A 22,181-nucleotide genomic window follows, 5' to 3' on the forward strand; every position below is an offset into this window, starting at 1 on the left:
GTGTAGGTTTGTTTTGAATCTCAGTTATTTCTGTCATGCCTTCAGTTGTCTTAGATTATCATTGCCCTTATCTTTAAACTCCTGAGATGAAAAGGCTTTAGATTCATCTGCCCATCTGTGTATCTATGAAGTATCTCTTTATACTGAGCCTTAAAACTGAAGAAAACCTATTAATACATTCATATGATTTTAGTCAATGGGAAAAGTTACTATTTTTCAGGACTTTAAGATTTGTGGATTACCCTGAATAGTTATAGAACTTTGATACCCTTCTACATTGTAGGGCGGGAAGGCACTCATGCTGTGAATATCTGATGTCCTTTGAAATGTCCAGCTTTACTACACAGAGGAGCAACAGTACTAAAATAGTAATGATGGCTGATATAGACTAAAAACCAACAAATTACTTAATTTCCTCATTTTTTTGTGTGAGAAAGGCTAACAGCTTCTGAAATAATCCATAAAACCTCAAACAGGATACCGTAGTGGCATGTTCATTACTGAGGTTGGGAGTAATGAAACCAGTTAGGAATAAAAGGTACACTGTGTATCCTGTATATCTGCATGCATGTATGTGTTTGCATCACTGGATAATACTATCAGCAGCTTCTAAATACTCTTTAAATGCAGCGTGTAATTCTTAAAAACGTTGTGAGCATTTTGGAAGTTCCAGAGACAAGTATGATTTTGTTAGCTCTATGTAATCTGTGTTTCAGCTATTTGAAAGGGAGATGAGATCCAGGAAGAAACACTTCAGTTGTAGATGGTGTACTTCTCCTCAAATTAACATCTTAGCACCAATGTTCTAACACTCATGTCGACTAAAAAGCTTTCTTCTGATTGTGATATTTACTTTTCTACTGCCTCTAGTGTATTTTCCCCCCCTCCCCCCCCCTAAGGTTGCTCTGTGAAATTTTAGCCTACAGATGTCAAGGTTGAAATGGGTGAGTTGCATGAGAACAAAATCGGGATTTTTAAAAAGTATGTAAAATATGGCATTTCTTAAAGGTACGCTGTTAGGATTTGGCCCAAATATTGAAATTTTAGCCTCAGACTGTGACCTTCAGCTTCATAGATGTCAGTGAGGACAAATTATTTTGACATTTAAAGAGAAAGTGGATTCTGGTGCCAGAACCTCCTAGGTGCCTGAAAAGTCACTGATTTACTATAGTATATTACCACAGTTATCTTGAACATAATGGCAGTTTGTCTACAAGGACGTGTTGGGTGATAGAAATAGTGACACTGCAAAAGGTAAGATCTTTCCCCCCACCTCTAATTCCCTTGTTCAAACATCAGCATCCTGCAGGTCAAATTGCTCTTGGCTACTTCTGTTAGAGGCTCTACCGTTTTACCTGGACATGAGGAGCAAGTTCTTCACCATGAGAAGCCCTGGAATGGGTTGTCCAGGGAGGTGGTTGAGGCCCCATCCCTGGAGGTATTTAAGACCAGGCTGGATGAGGCTCTGGCCAGCGTGATCTAGTGTGGGGTGTCCCTGCCCATGGCAGGGGGGTTGGAACTAGATGATCCTTGTGGTCCCTTCCAACCCTGACTGATACTGTGATACTAAATCTGAAAATTATTTATGAAGAGTTTCCTTTTTCTCTACACATCTCCAATATGCACATTCTCAGGAGCATTAATCAAATACTGTAGATCTGCCATAGCTCATACATGTTTGGCTAGCAGTTGTTGCTGTCAGGTCACTCCAGCTAAATTCTGCAATATGAGCTGCCCTGGTTTCTTATTAACTTAACTCTGAAGGACTGGATTATGGTGACTTCGCTGCTACATTTCAAGTTGCTGGGGATTTTTTGTAGTGATCTGGTGTGATGTGTCTACCATTCTGAAGAGCAGTGTCATAACTGGCTGGGGTTTTTTCTCTAACCTCTTTACTTGGGTGGAACATTCAAAGTTGTTTTCCCCCCACAACTTTTTTTTTTTTTTTTGGTTTGTTTTTCCTATCAGTACTCTGTGGTGAGTTAATGTCTAGGTCTTGCTTGCTACTAGACTGTGCTGTTGACCTGTTCTAGTATTTGAAGGTCTGAGATTGGCAGTAAGTATAAGAGTATGGGGGAATATTTTGCTGTCATTTCAAGTTCTACATACCTCAAAGGCAGATAGTACTGGTTAATATAATGTTGTATGTGCTTTAAGAAGTCTTGCAAAACAAGTTGATAGTAGCAGCTTTTTTTATACCACTTAGTATATGCAGTTGATCAATAATCAAAGTTTTGGCATTGTTGTCTTAAAACTGCACTTTACATCTGTATCAAAATATAAAATGTAAAAAAGAAAGGAGAAAAACCTATTAATAAAATGTATGTCTCTTCAATGGCTGTTGTTATTTCACAGTTTTAAAGTCTTAGGGAAAACTATTGGACTGTATAAACTACAAAATTGTATCAACAAGAGAAGAAAGAATATAGGGAAGTATTCAAAATAACTGAATATGAGAAGACTCTATTTGACAGCCTGTAGTTTGCTACCATGAACTTTAATCTTCGAGGACATCATGTAGTATTTGTGGTGTTTAACCTCAATGATCTCAGCATGTGAATTACTTGTACTAGTATGCTAGGATGTGATATATGTATAGGAAGGTATGCATTGTACTTTGTTTTGTTGCAGTTTTATTTGGAAACAAGTCTTGCTGTCCAGGCAGTGTTCTAAGTGTCATGGGAGTGCCCCATAAGTTTTCTGTGTCCTCCTGAAGTGTCTGGGCTGGCCTCAGGAACTGAAGCACTGTAGCTGTAGGAGTTGACTTGGTAGCAAGTTCTGTTGCCTTTGTTCTTGTAGGGTTTCTTTCCTGGTCACCTTCATAGTTGGAGCATTAACAGTCATGCTAAAAGACCTTTCTAGTTTAGCCGTATAGAAACAGTTATCTCCAATGTGTGTTTTCTTCAACAGTCGACTGTAATGCTTCATGTCTCATTTCAGACAACTGAGCCTGGGTGCCTCAGAAGAGCAGCTTCTGGAGACTGGTTGGATGCCTTTGCTGCCTTGTGTTGTTTTGTTGTTGCAAAGTAATGGGCAAGACTAGGAATATCATATTTGAACAAATACTCTGGAGGAAATTATATCCTCTGTAGAGGAATGGAAAATTAAGATAATGGCTGCTGTAAAAAAGTGTTCTAGTAAGAGCACTAGAAAAGAAAAAACTGTTTGTCTGAAGAGCAATTGATCCAGGTGCTCCTTACTGGGAGTGCCGTGAAGAACACTACATGATATTTCGAACACCTCTGATACTGCAATAATTGGGTGCTAGAGAAATATGAACATGTTTTGTTGCAAGGATTTCATGCTGTGACAATTAAAAAATGGGAAATGCTAGATAATTTTTTACATTAAACTCAGCTTTCTATGACTAGAGGCAGAAAGAGGAAAATCTGTCAAAATGCAGTTCAAATGTGGAAACTGTACATCTCCTTTTGAGAGAATGTATTGATGTCTTCATCAGTTATCCTGCTCTGAAAAGGAGATTTCGTCTTGTGACAAGCCTTTTTTTTTTTTTTTTGCTTTTTATCCCAATGACATTCTTGTCTCCATTTATGTGGCTCACTTGTGTCAATGCACTTGGTTCCTAGTATCAATTACATTTAATTGCTTCAATACTAACTTGAGTTTGACACTGACTTGATTTTGAAATGTGAACACTGGAGCTTGTGTGGAATTTTCACCTCTGAAGGTTGCTTTAGCTGCTTACTGTCCTGCTGATACCCCTTTTGGCTTGCAAAGTCAGATCATAAGCAAAGTTGAAGTTGCTTCTGAAACATTTTTTTGTTATAGGTAGGATTTGTCTCATATCACTGATACTGCAATGGTGCCAAAGTGTCCTTCACGTCTCTTCAGACAGAAATCTGGGAAGATTGCCAATATTTTGTGGCTTAACTTCTTTTAAAACTTACTACAGCCTCAGGTTATGTTTTTGTCAGCTGCTGACAAGCATAATTTGCAAGTACAATAGTTGGATGGATGTTATGACTACAAAATGTGCAACTTTTGTTTTAATATTTTTCTGCTCACTGTCCTGATGAATTGTGTTAAAAGGGGTCCACAGTTCAAAGGTTCCTTTTGTGAGACATACCAGAACTTTGTGGAAACTGCACAGTGTTACTGTAATAAATTGCATTGTGAAATGCGAAGCCAGTTTATATAGTATAACACTGAAAACTTCAGTACTGTGACTGAGAAAGTAGTGTCAATTCATATTTGAGCAAATGTAAAGCTTGTAAGAGAGTGTACAGGCTGCTGCAAAGCTAAATGGATGTTCCTTTGCCTTTTCTGGCAGTAGGGGAAGACCCTTTGGATTAGGCCTTGAAGTATCTCCCCTGATATTAAAGTAAGAACAATGCCTTAGCTTTATTTTAACTAAACAAAGTAAATCATAGTAGAATCAGGCCTTAAATGGTATGCATTTTAACTAAACCGTATGCATCTGGCTCACTGGTGCACTCTGCACCTCTTTGTTCTTTATATAAAGTAGGAAGGCCTGATGCTTCTTTTGCATCTGTTCAATTTTTTTATTCTCTAATTCCAGAGATGTCTGCCTCACTGTCTGGCAGTTTGTTTTTTTCTTTTAGATTTCTGTGCAGTGTTCACAAATAAAACACAATCCCATTTATATGGCTCTCTAATTTATATTAGACTTCTGTGATACTTGGCCATCAAGGCATTTGGCTTATCAGTCATCTTTGTAATAATGTGGCAGAATCTAGAGATTTTCCTGATGTTTTCTTAGTTGTGTTAGGTATTTTCAGCACCTTTAGCATTAATTTTATTTTAATTTCACTTTTTCCTATTGTCTTGACACATGCTATCTATTGAGTACTGTAGATATTATGACATGTTTTCACTCTTGTGTATCTGAAATTATTTGTAGCTGGCTACTCGTTATGGGGAGCTTCAGTTGATGTGAAGCATTTACAAAGTCTTGTTGGAGAAGGAAGATGTCACAGAGATGTAGGGTCTGAAGGAATTAGAATTACTCGGGGAAGAGTTTTTGGATCAAGGCATTACGTCTGCAGGAAACCATGTTCACTAAACCACTTACTGCTCAAAATCAAGTCTCTCCCATGGAATGCTGAGGGCAGCTTGCAAATTGGTGATGTAACTTTTTTTCCCCTGCCCTACAATACTTGAAAAACATACACATATCTTTATATACTCCAATACGGCCTTAGTGTACTACATGTATCTCAGTTTTCCCCTGCTTTCTCTTCACCATAACCCCTCTAGTGCCTGCTCCAGAGCAGCTTTTGAGTTCAGTTCCGGAAGGTACTTACTTCCCAAGGCAACTACAGCAAAGAACATTTTTTGCTTGCTTTGGTGTGGTGGTTACTTTTTTGGGTGGTGGTGTGGGTTCCCTTGAGCTGATGGCTTTCTCTGTTCCTTTCCCCTTGCTGCTTTTTTTCCCGTGTAGTGTGGGCTTCAAGCACTTTCTGTGACAGGTCCAGGTGGCATATTCTGCTTATCTGATATCTTTCTGGGCATATAACTTGTGTGTAAACCCTTGATGAGCTTGCTAATGGTTCATTAAATGGCTCACTGATTTCTGCCTTGAGTGGAGAGTAGTTCAAGTGATTTGGATTTGTAATTTCCCTGGAAATGTTTATGATGTTCAGATCTGGGCCTGCAAAGTCAGAAAGAGTGCGTTTATTTCTCTGAACTTGTGAGAGAACTTTGGTTTGAATATTCTTTTCTACTAAATATTTTTTCTTATATGTGGTTTCTATACTTAAAATAAATACATAAGCAGCTCTGGCAGGTTAATTTCAGGATGTGCAAGAAGCTATTATCTTAATAAGTAGATGTGGACTTAGTTGTCTTATGAAAATGCGTAAAGAAGTATTGAGCTCAAAATAGCTGCTTTGGTGACGTTAAATAAATTATCAAGATGCCTTTTTTTTTATGGCTAAAGGGAGACAGAAGAAGAGCTTAAACATTTTAGTGGTAATGAAATAATACAATCCAAAGGTAGGATATGCTAATGCTTCCAAGATGGATAACTTCTAAATTAGACTATACTTCTGTGATGCAGAAAAATTGTCTCATTTGTAAGTGCAACTTTAATCGCATTTTAAATTAATCTGCCCCTTCAGGAATATTAAAATTGTATCATCTGCTGTTTAATTAAGTGCATGAGCCAATGAACTACCAAATACACTGTATCTACAGAACTAAATTATTGTACATAGTGCATAATAGAAAATACAGTTTTATGTCATGACTGCATATGTTCTCATAGCACCATTTTTCCTGGAATCTGAGGCATACAGGAATTAGAAACACAGCTAACAGGCTTCCAGTATTCAGGTCTTTGATTGTGATATTTGAAATGGTGGAAGACAATTACTCGCATGCCACTAGGATTCATAGGGACCTTTCATCAAGAGTCCTTTAAAGAAAGATCTTATTTAGATAAGAGAAGGGAACAGAGTTGAAGTTGCTCTTTCTTGACCTGGAGTGTTCAACATTACATAAATAAGCTTTTGTCTGAAATTATGGAAGATAAAGAATATATGGGTGGAGTTAACCGATTTTTGGATAATGGGAGTTCCTTATGCACATTCCCTTTAGCCTTATTAAAACAACCAACTTTGTCATGTGTAAAGGAGCTCTGTAGCAGGAGCCATTTTGCCCTTTTTAAAGTGAGGATTTGATTGCTGTCCAAAAGCAATCAATGACTTGCAGCTTTTACATGTGTGGTAGTTTCGGGCTGTGCCTTGAAAATTTTCTGCAGATCTTGAACAGAAAGTGGTAGAATGTAAATAAGTCACAATTGGGTGTGAAAAGAAAAATAAAGTCTAAACAATCCCATTGGACAGATATCTTCCATAAAACTTAGTTTACCTAACTTTTCATTTTCCTTGCTCTGGGAGACGCTAACTTGTGCTTTGTGCTGGCTTTGCTGACCTTGGTTGTGTTCTTTGTTGTGGCTGAGTATCTTATAAACAACTCTCCACTCTTTCTCTCCTCTATCATGTTCAAGAGGGTAGGGAGTAGGGAGGGGGAAGCTGTTTCTGGCACCCCTGGTTTTGTCCAGGGGGGTTCATGTACTGTTTATAAATTGTAAATACCTGTAAATATTGTTTATTTTTGTACATATTCGTTGAATTTCATTTTAGATTGTAGTTTTGCTTGTAAATACAGCTTCATTTGCTTCCAACTGAGCTGGTCTGACAAGTTAATTTTGGGGGACTATTTTGAACCCACCACAGCATGTGAGGCAGCCAGCAAAAAGGGCAAAAGCTGTGGAAACTGGCTCTGCAGCTTAGGATTTTTGCCATATTTCTGCAATTGTTCCTTTGGGTGGGAACTTGATAAACAGCTCCTGTGATCAAATCTTCACAAGATCTTGAGAGACTCTTAGAAAACTTTAAACCTAAAACAGAGTCTGCATTGTAGCCACAAACATTGTTTGCCATGGAAAAAAAGCACTCCCTGCCTGGGTAAGCAAACTAGTACGTTCTTCTGCAAGGTTCTTGTAAGGAAGTTTAGTGTAACTTGAGGAATGGGTTACTTTCGTATGTTTGTGAATCTTAATTTTTGGTTTGCAGCGAGGTACCACTTCTCTCATATTGAACAGGATTATAAAACAGCATATCAAATTCAAGTAAAATATGTAAACTTGAGAGGGGCTAGTTCTAGAAATTGTTTTAATGGCTGGGATGTACATTGGTGGTCTTTTTCCTCCTTCTGTGATACCATTACCGTTTTCTTTCACCAAAATATCTGAAAAACAGCTCCTCCCTGCTGCTTTTGTTTGGGAACTGAGAAGAGATACCCTAGGTTACAAGAAAAAAAGAAAAAGAAGAAAAAAGTCATACTAGGGAAAGATTAAAAAGATGCTACTATGACTTTTTTGGAGTGTGGGACCAAAATCACCTGGTACTTTTTTGCAGCCTGAATCGCCTGACTTGGCTTTTCGCCTGCTTGCTACAGAAAGGCTTCTGCAGGAACAGCTTCATAAATGTCAAGTTTCCTTGCTGTGACAACTCTGTAATTTTTTGTTATTTTAAGCACCTTTTTTCCTCTTTTCCATTTTCAAATCTTATAAGCTGTTTTCTACACTTGGAGTACTTTTCCTGTCAATATTTAGAGTTGATAGAAATTAAATATGTCACACAGAGTTTTGGTTGTTCTTTCTATTGGGAATTAAACATAGCTAGGATTCCCTTAAATAGTGCTAACATTCATTTAGCTACAAGTGAGGGGCTGTATTTCTTCTCATTGCATCAAGATGAAGTTGGTTCAACTGAGAATCTGAGCGTGGGTGAGTAAATCAGTGACTTTTCTGTAGTGTTAAAGAATTGCATGGGAACTCTTGATAAAGCAGCACAAGCTGTGACTCTGTGATGACTTTTTTTTTGACAGCCACAAACTGTGGTTTGCCAGCTGTTCAGCTTCCTGTGGTTGAGCTGCTCTTCTCAAGGTTCTTATCACCAAAAGTGGATGCCATAGACAGTCTTGATACTTAGTATCCTTACCCATTAGCTTTCTGGTTTCTACCCTTGGCTCTTAAGGTTAAACGTTCCTTACCAGTCCTTTTAAAGTATTTTACTTTGGAAATGTTAGGGTGTGAAAGATTTCTTAGACATGCAAAAAGAATACTCAGGATGCTCTTCCTCTTGTGGTTTGTGAGGAGCCACAAGGCTAAGCTGTGATCTGGGGTATCTCTGAGAATGGGGTATCTCTGTTTCTATCTCAACCTGGTTTGCAAAGACTCTTTTCCACTAAAAGGGAAAGCAATTAATCTCTTAAGTGTCTTAAGCTGAGGAATTAGTGCAGGCACCTTTGAGAGCTAAAAAGTGTGACAAACAAGACATCCAAGTTCTTCCATGTACTGTCTAAATTTTTTCTCTGTATGGCTTAACCCTGTCCACACAATCTGTTCATTACTTGCATGTTTACACTTAAGAGTTCTCATGAACACATGCCTTGCTTTTTAGAGTGAAACAGTTGTGTAATCCGAGATGAGCTGTAGTGTAGCAGCTAAATATATCTTTACAGCACAGCCCAGAAGTTCACCATTCAGAAAGTATTTTTTGTAAATAAGGAGGACTTCGATATTTTTATAGCTATTCCATGTGTACAGTTATTTTTCTTATGGTAGTGTAATTTACGTTAAATTTACTAGTATGCTCTGCTGAAGCACTGTTAGTTGCATAGGTGTTGGTATAGCAAAGTTTATGTAAAGCAAATGAGTTTAAGATGAATGATAATGCTGAATTTGTGGGGGCTGTGCAAATGCTGAAGTAATAAGGTGTCAGAGTTGAAGCAGTTGTAGGTGGCTGACACCATAACACCATCATGTAATGCCACTAGACAGACAAGATGAAAAATAATCTATTTAATTTGATGGCAGAAATGGTTGAAATAGTATTGAAACTTGCATAGTGGAATGTGTTAATTGAATATTAATTGAGTGGACACTGTGGATTTCTGTAACATTTTATGCAATAATTTTACACGTCGATTAGTGGTTCGATTTCCTGTAGTTGTAGACAGTCTGAGTGGTTGCAGTTGAATTTCATGGAGTTTATAATACAGGAACACTGAATTTGCAGCTTGTGTGGAGGAGGAATTCCTTGTGGGACTGGATCATGTAGTCCACTGAACTGCCCTGCAAACTTGAAGGTTTGTTGTTGCTGCAGTATTTAAGTTGGAGGAAGGTATCTTTGAAAACTTAGATTTTTAGATTTAATAGCCTCTGGGCTAAATTCAACATTTTAAATTTAATTTTTAAAATTTATTTTATTTTAAAGCTTTTATCACCCTACTGCTGTGTACTGGGCTAGGTTCACAGCTGGATTTTGACCATGTGGCTGAAATGTATTTTGGTTGATGTCTGTGTTTTCTCCGTGTACTCAAGCTTGCTGTGCACCTTGCCTTCTGTGAAATAACTATATAGTCAATAATTGTAATCTGCAATTTTAGTGGAAGGTTGTTCTGGAGAACTGGATTCAAGTAAGCTTTATATAACCAAGAAGGAAGACAGGGAGGTAGAATATAACTTCAGTAATGCAGCTCAGTGTATTGCAGGTGTTATTTCCTTCAAACTCTGAAATTCTTAAGATCTGTTTTATTGTCCCAGAATTGTAATGGCTGAGCGGGTGAGCATGCCTGGATATCTCTTTGTTCCCTGAAGCCTGATTTGTGCAAAGGATTCTAGCAGCAAGTGACCTGTCAGTTCAACTGAACCAGTGCTGTCAAGGCAGAAAGTTCTTCAGATGCTTTTCCTTTCAGACACATCTATTGATGTTACATACTTTATGCTATCTTGATTTTGTTATAAGTAGCATTGTATGTTAGTGGTGGTACAGCAGCCTTATACACACTTCCTTTCTACAGAGGCATTTCCTTTAAACTCTTATTTTTAGTCTGTTAATATTACTTGTCAGATGGTTTGGTTTTTGTTTTTTTTTCCACTTGTTGCATGTTCTTTCTGCTGCCTGTGTCACAAACAGGTTAGGATTGTAGAGGTTGTACATATTATACTTACATGGCTAGGGGAAATCATTGAAGAAAACAGTGAAACCTTTTGTTGCTTTTCTTCCATATTTTTTTTTTAACTGCTTTTCCTGTAACTAGAATTTCAGTATCATAATTAAAATAGGGGTAGGAATTAGGGATCAGGACAACAAAGGGAGCCTTGTGGTTAGAGACTACTACAGGCTGCCCTATCAACAAAGCCTTCTTACTCCAGCTTGAGGAAACATTGCAATCATAGGCTCTCATTCTGCTGGGGGATTTTAACCACCCCAACATCTGCTGGAAAAGTGGTATGGCAAGCTATCCAGGAGACTCCTGGAGTACCTAGGTGACAATTTCTTTAGACAAAAAAATAACAGCCCTACCTGAGAGGGGATGTGTTATTGACCCTGGTGGTCACAAATGCAAGTGAAGTCATCAGCTGAAGGCAGCTTGGGCTGCCGCAGTCATGTGCTAGTGCAGGTAACTGTCCTAAAGGGTATGAGGCCTATGAGAAGCACAGTCAGGACTCTAAATTTTAGGAAAGCAAAATTCCAGCTCTTCAATGAGTTAGTAAGTAGGATCCCATGGGAAATGTCCCTCAGAGACAAGGGAGCAGAACAGAGCTGGCAGATTTTTAAGGATGCTTTCCATAGAGCACAAGAGATCTCAATCCTCATATAAGAAATCAGGCAAGGAAGGAAAGTGATCACCATGGCTGAGTTGAGACCAGCTGGTCAAAGTAAAAGGCAAGATGGGACTACCCAGGCAGTGGAAGAAGGGACAGGCATCCTGGGAAGAGCATAGGGACATTGCCTGTAGGGACGAGGTCAGAAAGGACAAGATGCAGCTGGAACTGAACTTGGCAAGAAATGTAAAGAAAACCAAGAAAGGCTTCTACAGGTACGTAAACCAGAAAAGGAGGGTTAAAGAAAGCGTACCACCCTAATGTGGTAACAGTAGTGAACCAGTAACAATGGATGAGAAGCCTGAGATTCTCAACATTTTTTGCCTCAGTCTTTGCTGGCAAACCCTCTCCTCATGGCTCTCATTCTTCCTAACATCCAGTCTAAACCTCCTCTGGCACAGCTTGAGACTGTGTCCTCTAGGAGTATATCCTGCCTGACCAATCTATGGTAAAGTGACTATGTCAGTGGACAAGGGATGACCTGTGGATGTGATCTATGTAGACTTCTGTGATGCGTTTGCCGCAGTCCCCCACAGCATCGTACTCACCAAGTTGGAGAGACGCAGATTTAATGGGTGGATAAGAAATTGGCTGGATGATTGCATGCAGTGCTGCCCCTCAGGGGTCCATACTGGGACCTCTACTGCTTAATATTTGTATCAATGATATAGACAGCAGGATTGAATGCACCATCAGCAAGTTTGCAGATGACACCAAGCCGAGTGGTGCTGCCGATATGCCAGCAAGATGCAATGTCATAAGGTTCAACAAGACCAAATGCCGGGTCCTGCACCCAATAACCTCACTGTCAATACAGGCTGGGGTGTGAGGTGATAGAATGTAGACCTTCAGAAAAGGACTTGGGAGTGCTGATGGATGAGAAGCTGGACCTAAGCAGACAGCATGTGCTTGCAGCCCACAAGACCAATGGCATCCTGGGCTGCATCAAAAGAAGTGTGGCCAGCAGATCAAGAGAGGTGATTCTGCCACTTCACTCTGCTCTGCAGGGGACCTCTGTTGGAGCACTGCATCCAACTCTGGAGCCCTCAGTACAAGGACAGGGACCTGATGGAGCGGGTCCAGAGGAGAGCCACAAAAATGATCAGAGGGTTGGAATACCTCTGCTAGGAAGACAGGCTGAGGGAGCTGAGGTTGTTCAGCTGGGAGAAGGTTCCGGAGAGACAAAATAGCAACCTTCCAGTACTTGAAGGGGGCCTACAAGAAGGTTGGAGGGAAACTGTTTATAAAGGTGTGTAATGATAGGACAAGGGGCAGTGATTTCAAATTAGAGAAGAGTAGATTTAGGTTGGATGCCCAGCACAAGTTCTTGAACATGAGTGTGGTGGAACGCTGGAATGGATTGCTCAGGAAGGTGTTCGTGGCCCCATCCCTGGAGATATTCAAGGTGAGGCTCAACAGGGTCTTGCCAACCTGATCGAGTTGAGGATGTCCCTGCATACTGCAGAGGGGGTTGGAGTGGATGACCTTTGGAGGTCACTTCAACCCAAACCACTCTATGATTCTATAGTTCTGTTACTTCAGGCATATGTATTCTTTGGATAGAACAGATCTAAATGCTGAAGATCTAAAAGCTCAGAGACCCAGCCTGGCCATCACATGGCTTTTTACTTTCTTCCCCAGCTCACTAACTGCTATGAAAAATCTTTGCTGCTGCTCAGATTTCTTAAGCTTTAATTTCTGGATCCATGTTCCTAAGAACTTGTGCAGTCAGAGGTGCCTGCAAAGATACACAAAGGTAGAACGCCTTGCCAGAACAAGTGATCCTTTTCTCTCACACTGTGGAAGGTTTAGGAAATTTGTGAGCTTTTGTCAGACTTGAGACAAAAAGACATATCCCCCTCTTCCCCTGGCAATTCAGAAATGTTTCAAAATAATTGCATGTCCTGGCAGTGATTATTTTCTGTTGATAAAACTTCATTCCTCTGCTTGTTTCACATTTCTTTAAGCTAGACTAAGGCCATAATGCATGTAGTTTTTTGTTTAATTCTATAGTGGTGCTTCCAAGTGTAAGATTAGATCTGTCCTCTTCCATGCCCTCAGACCGATGTCCCCTGTACATTTCTCACCAAGAAAAAAGTAGCCCCTGCTGAATGCTTGCCAGCTGCAAGTTCAGAGCAAGTAGAGAATATGTCAATTAGAAGTGCAGTTGTTCCCCTGTAGTCTTGAGAATGCCAGTTCAGAAAGAAGGTTTGACTTGGATGTTCTTGGCTGCTCTGAACTTTCAGAGCTTCTAAAGTGCACTATGACAGAATTCAATTATGTCACTTAAAAGCCTAATGAGGATCACTTAAAGATTTTAATGATAAAATCCCTGTAATAATTGAAATGCAGGTTTAGAAATGTAGCAATGAAGGCCTATTAACCTGCTAATGCTATGCACTAAAATAGAGTTGCATTATTATCCCCTATCTTCATGGATGTGCTCACTTCCTCTGTGCATCCAAACAGCTTGTGCTTAGTTAGTGTTGGCTCTTATGTTCATGTGTTCTATGACCACAATTCTCATTACTAAGCAGGTGTTTTAGTTACTGCACTGACAATTGGTTGTAGTCTTAGTAGACTTTTATGTCTGTGACATCTGAGAGCAAAAGCTGCCTGGGCAGAAGTTTCAGGCTTTTTGCACCTATCACTGGTATCAAGTCTCTGATCTAGCATCAGGCTGGTAGCTGGGCTGTTACAGTGCTGATCCTTCAGATCTGAATGCTAAGCATAAACTTGAGTGGACCTGTGTTAGCTGCTGCCCTTGTTATATGACACAATGCATATGTCTGGGAGAGTGAGGTCAGTTGTCACTTGTGTGCTAGCTTGAGCCAATGAAACCATTAAGTGAAGAATTGGATGTGTGTTGTGATTATCACATTTCGCTTCTAGTGCAAATTCTAAATGCAGCGCTTCAGATGTTTGGCATAGAATGGCAACAAGGCTAAGGGGCATTATATGCAGTAACTCAAGTTTACAAATACTTTATATGTGTTTCAAGTAGCCTGCAGTCCAAGGGTTGGGTTGTACTCATCCTCCTTACAGAATGGATTGTTCTGCTTAAACTTGAATATGAGCTTTGTATACTTGAAGAATTAATACACAGGAAATGTGTTTATTCTGTAGTGAGACTCTGGGATGAAAACCAGAGAGGCTTTAGCAGAGCTGTTAAGAGAACTCAGCTGAGTTATAGCAGTAATTTCTCCTTTCAAAATCTGGAAGCAATAAACCCTTCAGATGTACTTTCTGAATGCAGTGGAATCATTCCCTTGGGCAGTGTAGGAAAAACCTTTGGAATTAACTTTGGCTATCCACTCTATGATATTCTGAAAATACTGAAATGCTAAGTGTGTACTGGACCTAAGTTTGCAGTATTTTACCTCTTCCTTCCTAAAGCCATAGGTCTGTGCAGACTGGTGTCACAGTGATCTGTTTCAAAAAGACCAGATAGGAAAATCACTTGATTTCTTTGGTTTTTTTGGCTTCAGCTCCAGGACAATGAATGGAAAATGGGTAAATATATCTCTTTCTGGGGTTTCTTCTGTGATAGGAGTCAGTCTGCTCTTCTATACGAACAGCTTTGACTTGTTGCTGAAGTATGTTCATATGAGGTTTGTTTGGTTTGTTTGGTTTTGGTGTTTTGCATTTATTTGGGTTTTTTTTGGTGGGGGTTGTTTGTTTCATTTTTTTCATTTGTTTGTTTTCTGTCATCTCCACCATGCCACCCTGCAGCTGTACTGTGGCAAGCATGCTAAGTGTACTTCACAGTGCTAAATAAAGGGCACTGTTGCAGGTCTACAACTGAAACCAGTGCTAAGCGACTAGCATTGTTGAGTACTTCAAGTTTTGTAGTATTTAAGTAGCTTACTGGAGTGCAAAGACAAACATTGCTTTCTGTCTCACAAAATGCCTCAGTGTGACTCTTAAGTTTCTTCACAAAAAGATTATGGAAGTTTGTTCTAGTATATGGAGAAAACTTATATGCGCTGACTTCAAAAGTGAACCATAATGAGGTAGGAAGATTTGAAATTCAAGCGGCTCCAGTATGGGGAATGATTGAAAAAGATACAGTATTTGGGGATAGGCAACCCATGCATGCAATTGGCAGATTTGGTTAAAGACTTTCAGTGCCAAATCATGATGGAGATTACTTGCTCCTTACCCTATCGAATAAATATAATTTCTTTATATAAAACACACTTGGTTTAATACCACATAACTGTAAGTAGTGAAACCATCTTGAAAAGGGTTATTTCATGTTCTGTGTAGCTCAAATGCTGCCTCAGTGCAGAAACATGCTTGGATGGCTTGGTCTAGTTCTTTTTACTGGGAGGTGAGAGTGATGAGGAGGTTGAACTTCTCATGTGTTTGATTTCAATCAAGAGTATAAACAGCATGTATTTCTTATGTATCCATTGTTCACCATTGTCTCTCCTTCTTCCCTTGTTTAAATAGCTGTTCCAGCCAGTGTTCTCCCCTGGGACACAAGTGCTGTTCTGCCTGTCTGTGGTCACTGCAAAACTCCGGTTTTGTTCTTTGGAGTACTTGAAGTGAAGCACTGAAAATGACAGGAAGTGCTTAGGACTGAAAGATTTATGTCTGTGGGAAGAGCTTATGAAATTCAAAGTGTATTTTAATGAGAAAGAATTGACTTGGGAGCTGCATAGTTAAAGATGTGCTTTTTTTCCCTCCAAGATGTTAACTAAATGTCCTCCAAGACAAATCAGGCAGAAAGAGAATTGCTTTATCTACATCTGGTAGTGTGTGTGACAGTTACATGTACATTCTCTAGGACTGCTAAATTCTCAGTCACTGAGGAACTATTTTAAGTAATTGTGAATAAAGCTAACTTTTTAAATTCCATTTTTGTCTCCAGTTATATCAAAAGATTTATTTTACTTCCTACTAGAATACAACAGAACTTTAATGCTGGAGGTAGCCAAACAGCTTCTTCAGCTGGTTGATGCAGCTTAATTCATACAAACATCTGTTACTTGGAGAGGGAAGTGCATTGAAAGTGATTTAAAAATCACAGATTGCTAAGACTGTAATACTGTATAGGAATCCTGATAACAAGTCATTGTGCTGGGAAGATGATCTTCAAGCTCAAGAAAATGAAAAGATGCTATCTTGGAAATTCTCTGGAGAGATCTAGGAAGAGTTGCTCATGACAGGGGGCTCACTTTGAGGTGAGAAAAATCTCTTCAGTCTAGTGAAACAGCAAGGATAGTATGAAACTGAAGAACACGAGTTTTATTTCTATTAAAAGTGAATTTGCAACACTTCTTTCTGGAGACTCTGAACCATTATTATACTAACGCTTTGGTTGCAAATATAGAGCAGCCCAGCTTTCAAGGAATATGCCTAGAAAGTTGGCAGACATCCTGTTAAGCATGCCAAAGAGGTAAATTGTGAGCTTTGTCTGCTACAGTGCAAATGGACCCTTGTTCTGTTGCAAGCACATTTAGCTGGTCAATTTTATGCTAAATATAAACAGCTTGAGAATTACGCCATTAGAATGGCAGGTGTGCTCTCTTGGTAATGTACTGTGAAGGAATCATACCACCAACAAAAAACCCTTATGTTTTGTGGGTTTAGTTTTGTATTTGTTTTTATTTTATTATTGTTTTATTTCTTTTTTATCTGTCCATTGAATGACTCCTTTTATTATTTTATTGCTTATTCAGCTCGTGCACTGACCTGGGACATGAAATCTCAGTTCCTGAAGCTAATACTCATATTGCCAGTGACTTTATTTGCTTTATTTGCAGGTATTCAGCCAAAATTGCATAGGAATTTCATATCAACATTTATGGTGAAAGTGTTCACAATACAGACAACCTCTAATTTGATCATAACCTCATAGTATCGCTCAAAAGTGACATATTTGAATTAATATTAGCAGTGCAATAGGTTTTTCATTTCAATTTGCTTGATTGTTTGTACATGGAACCAGTCACCTTTGTTACCCTTCCTGCAGGGGTTTTATCATAAAATCTGGGTCTGGTGATATTTTTATTTCTTACGGCATTAAAATCTACCATGCATGTAGTCAAGCTATTTAAAATGTTCTTGCTCATGTATTTTGTTTTTAACTTTTTTTGAGAAGAAACATAGGAATGGTAGCCATTGCAGTAGAGAGTAAATTCCATTTTGTGCTTTTTTGCTGTAAATTTCTGTTTGATCCAACTGTCTCAGGCTGCGCCAGGGGAGGTTTAGGCTGGATGTCAGGAAGAAATTCTTCACAGAAAGAGTGATTGGCCCTTGGAATGGGCTACCCAGGAGGTGGTGGAGTCACCATCACTGGAAGTGTTGACTGGATGAGGCACTTAGTGCCATGGTTTATTTGATTAGATGGTGTTGGGTGATAGGTTGGACTTGATGATCTCAAAGATCTTTTCCAACCTGGTTACTTCTGTATACTGTCAACTTAGCTGAATTGGTTGTTGTTTGGGTTGTGGGGTGGATATTTTTGGGGTGTGGGTTTTTTTTTTGTTGGTTTTTTTTGTTTGCTTTTTAAGTGAAACTGCAAGTTAAATATATTTTCCTGAAGAGTTAAGCTTGACTGGTGCTTTGGAGCAGGTCCAGTGTTATATTATGGATTAATATGCCTTTCTTGGATGAATAGCTTGAAGGGAAAAGTGAACCTATTGTAAAAGATCCTTATTTAGGAGAAGGGTTTGAGGCCTAACTTAACTGTAAATAAAAAGTGGAAGTTCCCTTTTTTACTACCAGTTACTTTTGTCAGCTGAATTCACACTTGCTCATGAATATATTGCAAATACACTGTTGGTTTTTTATATTGCCATGGTACTGCTGAGATTCAATAGCTTCCTCTGAACCAGTGAATTTTTGCAGTGTAGCTGAATAATTGATACTGTAATGCATGTCAGCTTATATGGATGAGGAGTTTGGTTAATTTTGACCTGAGTGCAAGTCAGCATTTGGATATTCTGAATGTACAGAATCACAACATGGGAAGAAAACAGAGCCTATGATGAGTAGTTTCTTTCTGATACCGTGGAGTTGTGTTTACTGCTGAGGTGTTACTAGCTCACAGGTTGGCTGGCTGGAAATAAAGGCTACCATTACTGTGGACTGCAAACTGCACAAGGTCAGAAATAAGAGTTAGTGTGAATGGTACTGGACAAAGTAAGTTCTGGGTAGTTATTTTTGAACACGTGTTATTTCGAATCGTTACATGAGGTGAAATAATTCTCATAATGTTCAATTACTGTGCATTGTGCCACATGATTGAAAATAGATATTTAGCTCTGCTTTTAAAATACTATATTCTATGCATAAATCTAGAGTCACAGATTTTATAATAATTGAAGAACTGTTGATGACATTTTAAAGTTAGCTCCTTGCATACATCGCAAGTCTGGCAGATTTAGTAGTGGTTGATGCTTGTCGTTCTCTGGATGCTTCCTGTAGTAGTGCTCAGAGAGTGTGTGGCAGTCACATCATACAGAATAGGTGGGTTTGATGCATGGCACATTTCTAGTGCATGGTTTCTTAGAGAGCAGTGTAGCATGACCATTCAGACTTCATATTCCTTCTGTGAGTCAGTCAAACTTACTTTCTGTCATCAAAGGAGAGGCATCGCAATTTGATGCCTGGATAACATACTGTTCCGGGCAAACATCTTTCGGAGAACTTGCCACGTGTGAATTTGAGTATTTTATGTGGTGTTTTCTGTAGTAGTAGTAGTGGTGGTAATAGTAACATTGAAATAAGTTACTGTTTAGTTTTTGGTAAACCTTCTTTGTCTACCTTAAAAATTGTAGTTTTGTTTGTTGTGCTGATAAGGGATTAGAGAAAGGTCAGAAGAAAAGAATGGAGGGAACACTTAAAAGGAGGATAGGAGCTGTATTGCTGTGGGTATATTTAGTACATGGCTGAAATCTAGTTTTAGGGTGTAAAGAAATCTAAGTACTAAGCTGCTGAGAAGAGTTTCAAAGGAAAGTGATGTCTGCTTTTGGGTGTAGTCTGTGGACTATGGTTTTGGCAGTGTACTGTGTGAGTGGCTGTATAGACCCTATTTCTCCATCCTTTCCTTAAATCTGTTTGGTGGAGTTCAGCTCTCTTTTATGGACATGGGACTGGTAGCAGGGATTTAGTCTCTGAACATTATGCTTAAGATATATGTGCCTCATGGTATTGTGTATTTCATATCCTTGTAGTAATTTACCCTCCTATAGTCTTTAGGAAAGTAACAAAAGAGAGGTAAGTGGAAGAACTAAGAAGTGAAAGAAGTGACACACTACAAAATGTCTGAATTGGCACCAGATTAAAATGGCTATTCAGTACCTTTATTGTGTGCAGGGAACATACAGTTTTGAAGCATGGAACATACCTGGTGGTATGGAAAAAACCTCCAACAACTATTCCCCTGTTTATAGCTTAAAATATTAAGCAATTAGCAGATCCATTTAGCAGGGTTGATAGAATAATATAATGAATGCCACCAGGATTAAAGCATAGGAATCCATGCTTTATGTAATGGACTGTGTATTTTTATTTGCTTTTGTTTTTTACAGCTTGGTTAACAACAATAAGAAAGTAATGATTTTTTTTTTTTAAATAAAAATGAAAGATGGCAAAAAAAACCTCTATGGAAACCCCAAAGAACAACAAAAATGCACAGAAAACTTCTTACAGGAAAATGAAATGTGCATAAATACAGAGGAAATACATTGACAGAAATACGTAGATAAATATTTTCACATTCAAAAGATGTAGCATAAGAAGAGGCTGCAGTTAATTCTTGAAGTCTCAGTGAGCTTGTAATTCAAATAATCCTGAATTCAGCCACATTATCACCAGGAATTTTGAGAATGCAGAATATCTAGGAAATATCTATACAGGGCAAAACTATAATTTACCTGTAATTCACAGTGTAGGATTCTGTAATGGAATTGACAAAGCACACTGTATACTTCAATGCTTTTCTTTATTTAACCATCTTATAAATAACATTTCTAGCACTTGAAACAAAACCATTTATGCTAAAAAGTACTCCAAATATTCAGAAAGCACTGTTGAATTTTGTGCTGACTTCCACAATTAGGTGCTTTATTCACTTACTGCTCCCATTCTAAAGTAAGTTAAGAATGTAAGTAAGTAGAATCATATTGTGAACTAATGCAGGGCTCAGAACAGCTGATTTGCTGACTGGGCTTTTGGGCAGTTGAGTTCCACCTCTGACTACATTCCAGGAAGTGAGGACAATAGAATAAACAAACAGTGATTAATAGTTTTTTAGGCTCTCTTTAGCTGCAATTGCTAAGTAAAAATATATATGACTGCTTCAGCAGTAATTAATCCGCTTGAAAAAAAGAACATTCTTTCACAGTCACATTTGTTGAAGCTGGTCTTAAAATCTAACAGAGTAGAAGCCATTTTGGGGGGCTGTGTGTGTTTTCTTTTCTCAGCCTTTGCAAAATTAATTTTTCTGCTGTTAAATGTTCAGGTATTGGAAATCCACTTTTAAAAATGAAGTTGTAATTTCAAAAGATGGTATTCTACTCAGTAAGTTGTTTTTGGCAGTATATGTGCTTGTTGCTTCCCTTGATCCATAATGTTAGAAGAGCTGTTCCTTGATCTTCTTCCTTCCCAGTCATGTTTCTGATTAAAGACTCGCATGAGCAGATGCGAGGACGTTTGTTAGGTGTAAGTACAAAGAAGCAACACTGGGATGGTCAGTTCATTATCCACAGTGTCAGGGTTTTTTTGTCCTCTAGGTGTGGTACTCTCTTCAGACATTCATTTTTGATGCAAGTCCAGTAAATGTCAGCCTTAATTGATGGAGGCTCAGAGTAGAGGAGAAGATGCATGCAGCTAGTACTTGCTGCTCTCAGAACATGGGGATTTGTAAGGGTTTCTGCCTTTGTCAGGAAAGGACCCAAAATGAAGAAAGGTGTCAGTGTTGTGACTAAAATACTATACAGTTGCATTTGGAACAAATGTTAGAAATTTAACATAGGTGCAAGTATGAAGAACTGAGTTGTGGCTTCCAGGAAGCCAGGTGGCTGGCAAATTCATGGCCTGGACTGAACAGGACTTTGGTTTCTAATTGTCATACAAATACTCGCATTACAAATAACTCCTTTCTTCACTGATACACTGGGGAGGGGCAGAATAGGAATGGGTAACTTTCAATCTGGGGGAAAAGAAGAAAGCAGTCTAAAAACCAAATACTAAAACCACACAAACAATTAATCCCACCTCCTCAAAACAACCAAAACCTCAAAAGGGACTTTCTGTTATCTTCTACAATCAAAACTAGTGATTTTATCTTTATTTTTCTGCAATGATACTCTCAGAAGGGGGCTCACTGTGAAGGGAAATCACCGAGAGAGGCTTGTGCTAAGTTACTTTAGACAGACGCTGTAAAGCCCAGTTCATGTCTAATAGATTTCTTTGAGAGGTCAATGTAATTGTTTATGTTCACACCCAGACTTATGCTGCAAGTGTTTTGTTCAGTGATTAGACAATTTCAAGGTATCTACCTATAAAAACTCAGAGTTCATTTATGATAAGCTTTTGAGTGCGAGTAGTTTGGAAGCCTAGATTGAATTTTGTTTTCTTGAACTTAAAGCTGTTCATTTTGTCAATGCCAATTTCAGCTCCCAAAGAGAAAAGCAACTTCCTGAGTTGCTTCCTTTCCAGTATGTTGACAGAAGGTACTTTAAAACTAGAAATGAATACACTGGGGATAAGAAAGTAACTTGTTTGCGTATTGTGTTACAGGGCTGGTTAATGAAGGCATTCCACATGGTCAAGCAATACTTTGAAACAAGCTTATTTTCTGTTAAATGAAGTTAAATATTGAGGTAAGGGTCTGTTAAATTTTCTTTGTTATGCATATAGTGACATTAAAAACTCCTACAATAATGAAAACCTTTTATCTGCTGCCTGTATGTATTAGTGTAATATTTTCTTTAGAGACTGCATGAAATTTATACAGCTGTAGCCGTGTTTGTGAAGAGAGAAATCAAGCTGAAAAATAAATGTG

The 22,181-nt window shown here is 38.7% G+C and overlaps 1 protein-coding gene across 3 annotated transcripts in view; it reads left to right on the plus strand.

The window, feature by feature from the left end:
• TLN2 (talin 2) overlaps nt 1-22,181 on the plus strand; it is a 152,028-nt gene that overhangs the window by 23,912 nt on the left and 105,935 nt on the right. For 2 of the 3 annotated variants that reach the window (XM_054169272.1, XM_054169273.1), the window contains exon 2: nt 21,917-21,999. The exons of the other annotated variant lie outside the window; for it this stretch is intronic. The gene's annotated coding sequence lies outside the window, so the exon portion shown is untranslated. The remainder of the gene's footprint in view (nt 1-21,916; nt 22,000-22,181) is intronic. 3 annotated transcript variants of the gene reach the window in all.

This window comes from Dryobates pubescens, chromosome 17 (genome assembly GCF_014839835.1).
Source record: "Dryobates pubescens isolate bDryPub1 chromosome 17, bDryPub1.pri, whole genome shotgun sequence".
Taxonomy (NCBI): Eukaryota; Metazoa; Chordata; class Aves; order Piciformes; family Picidae; genus Dryobates; species Dryobates pubescens.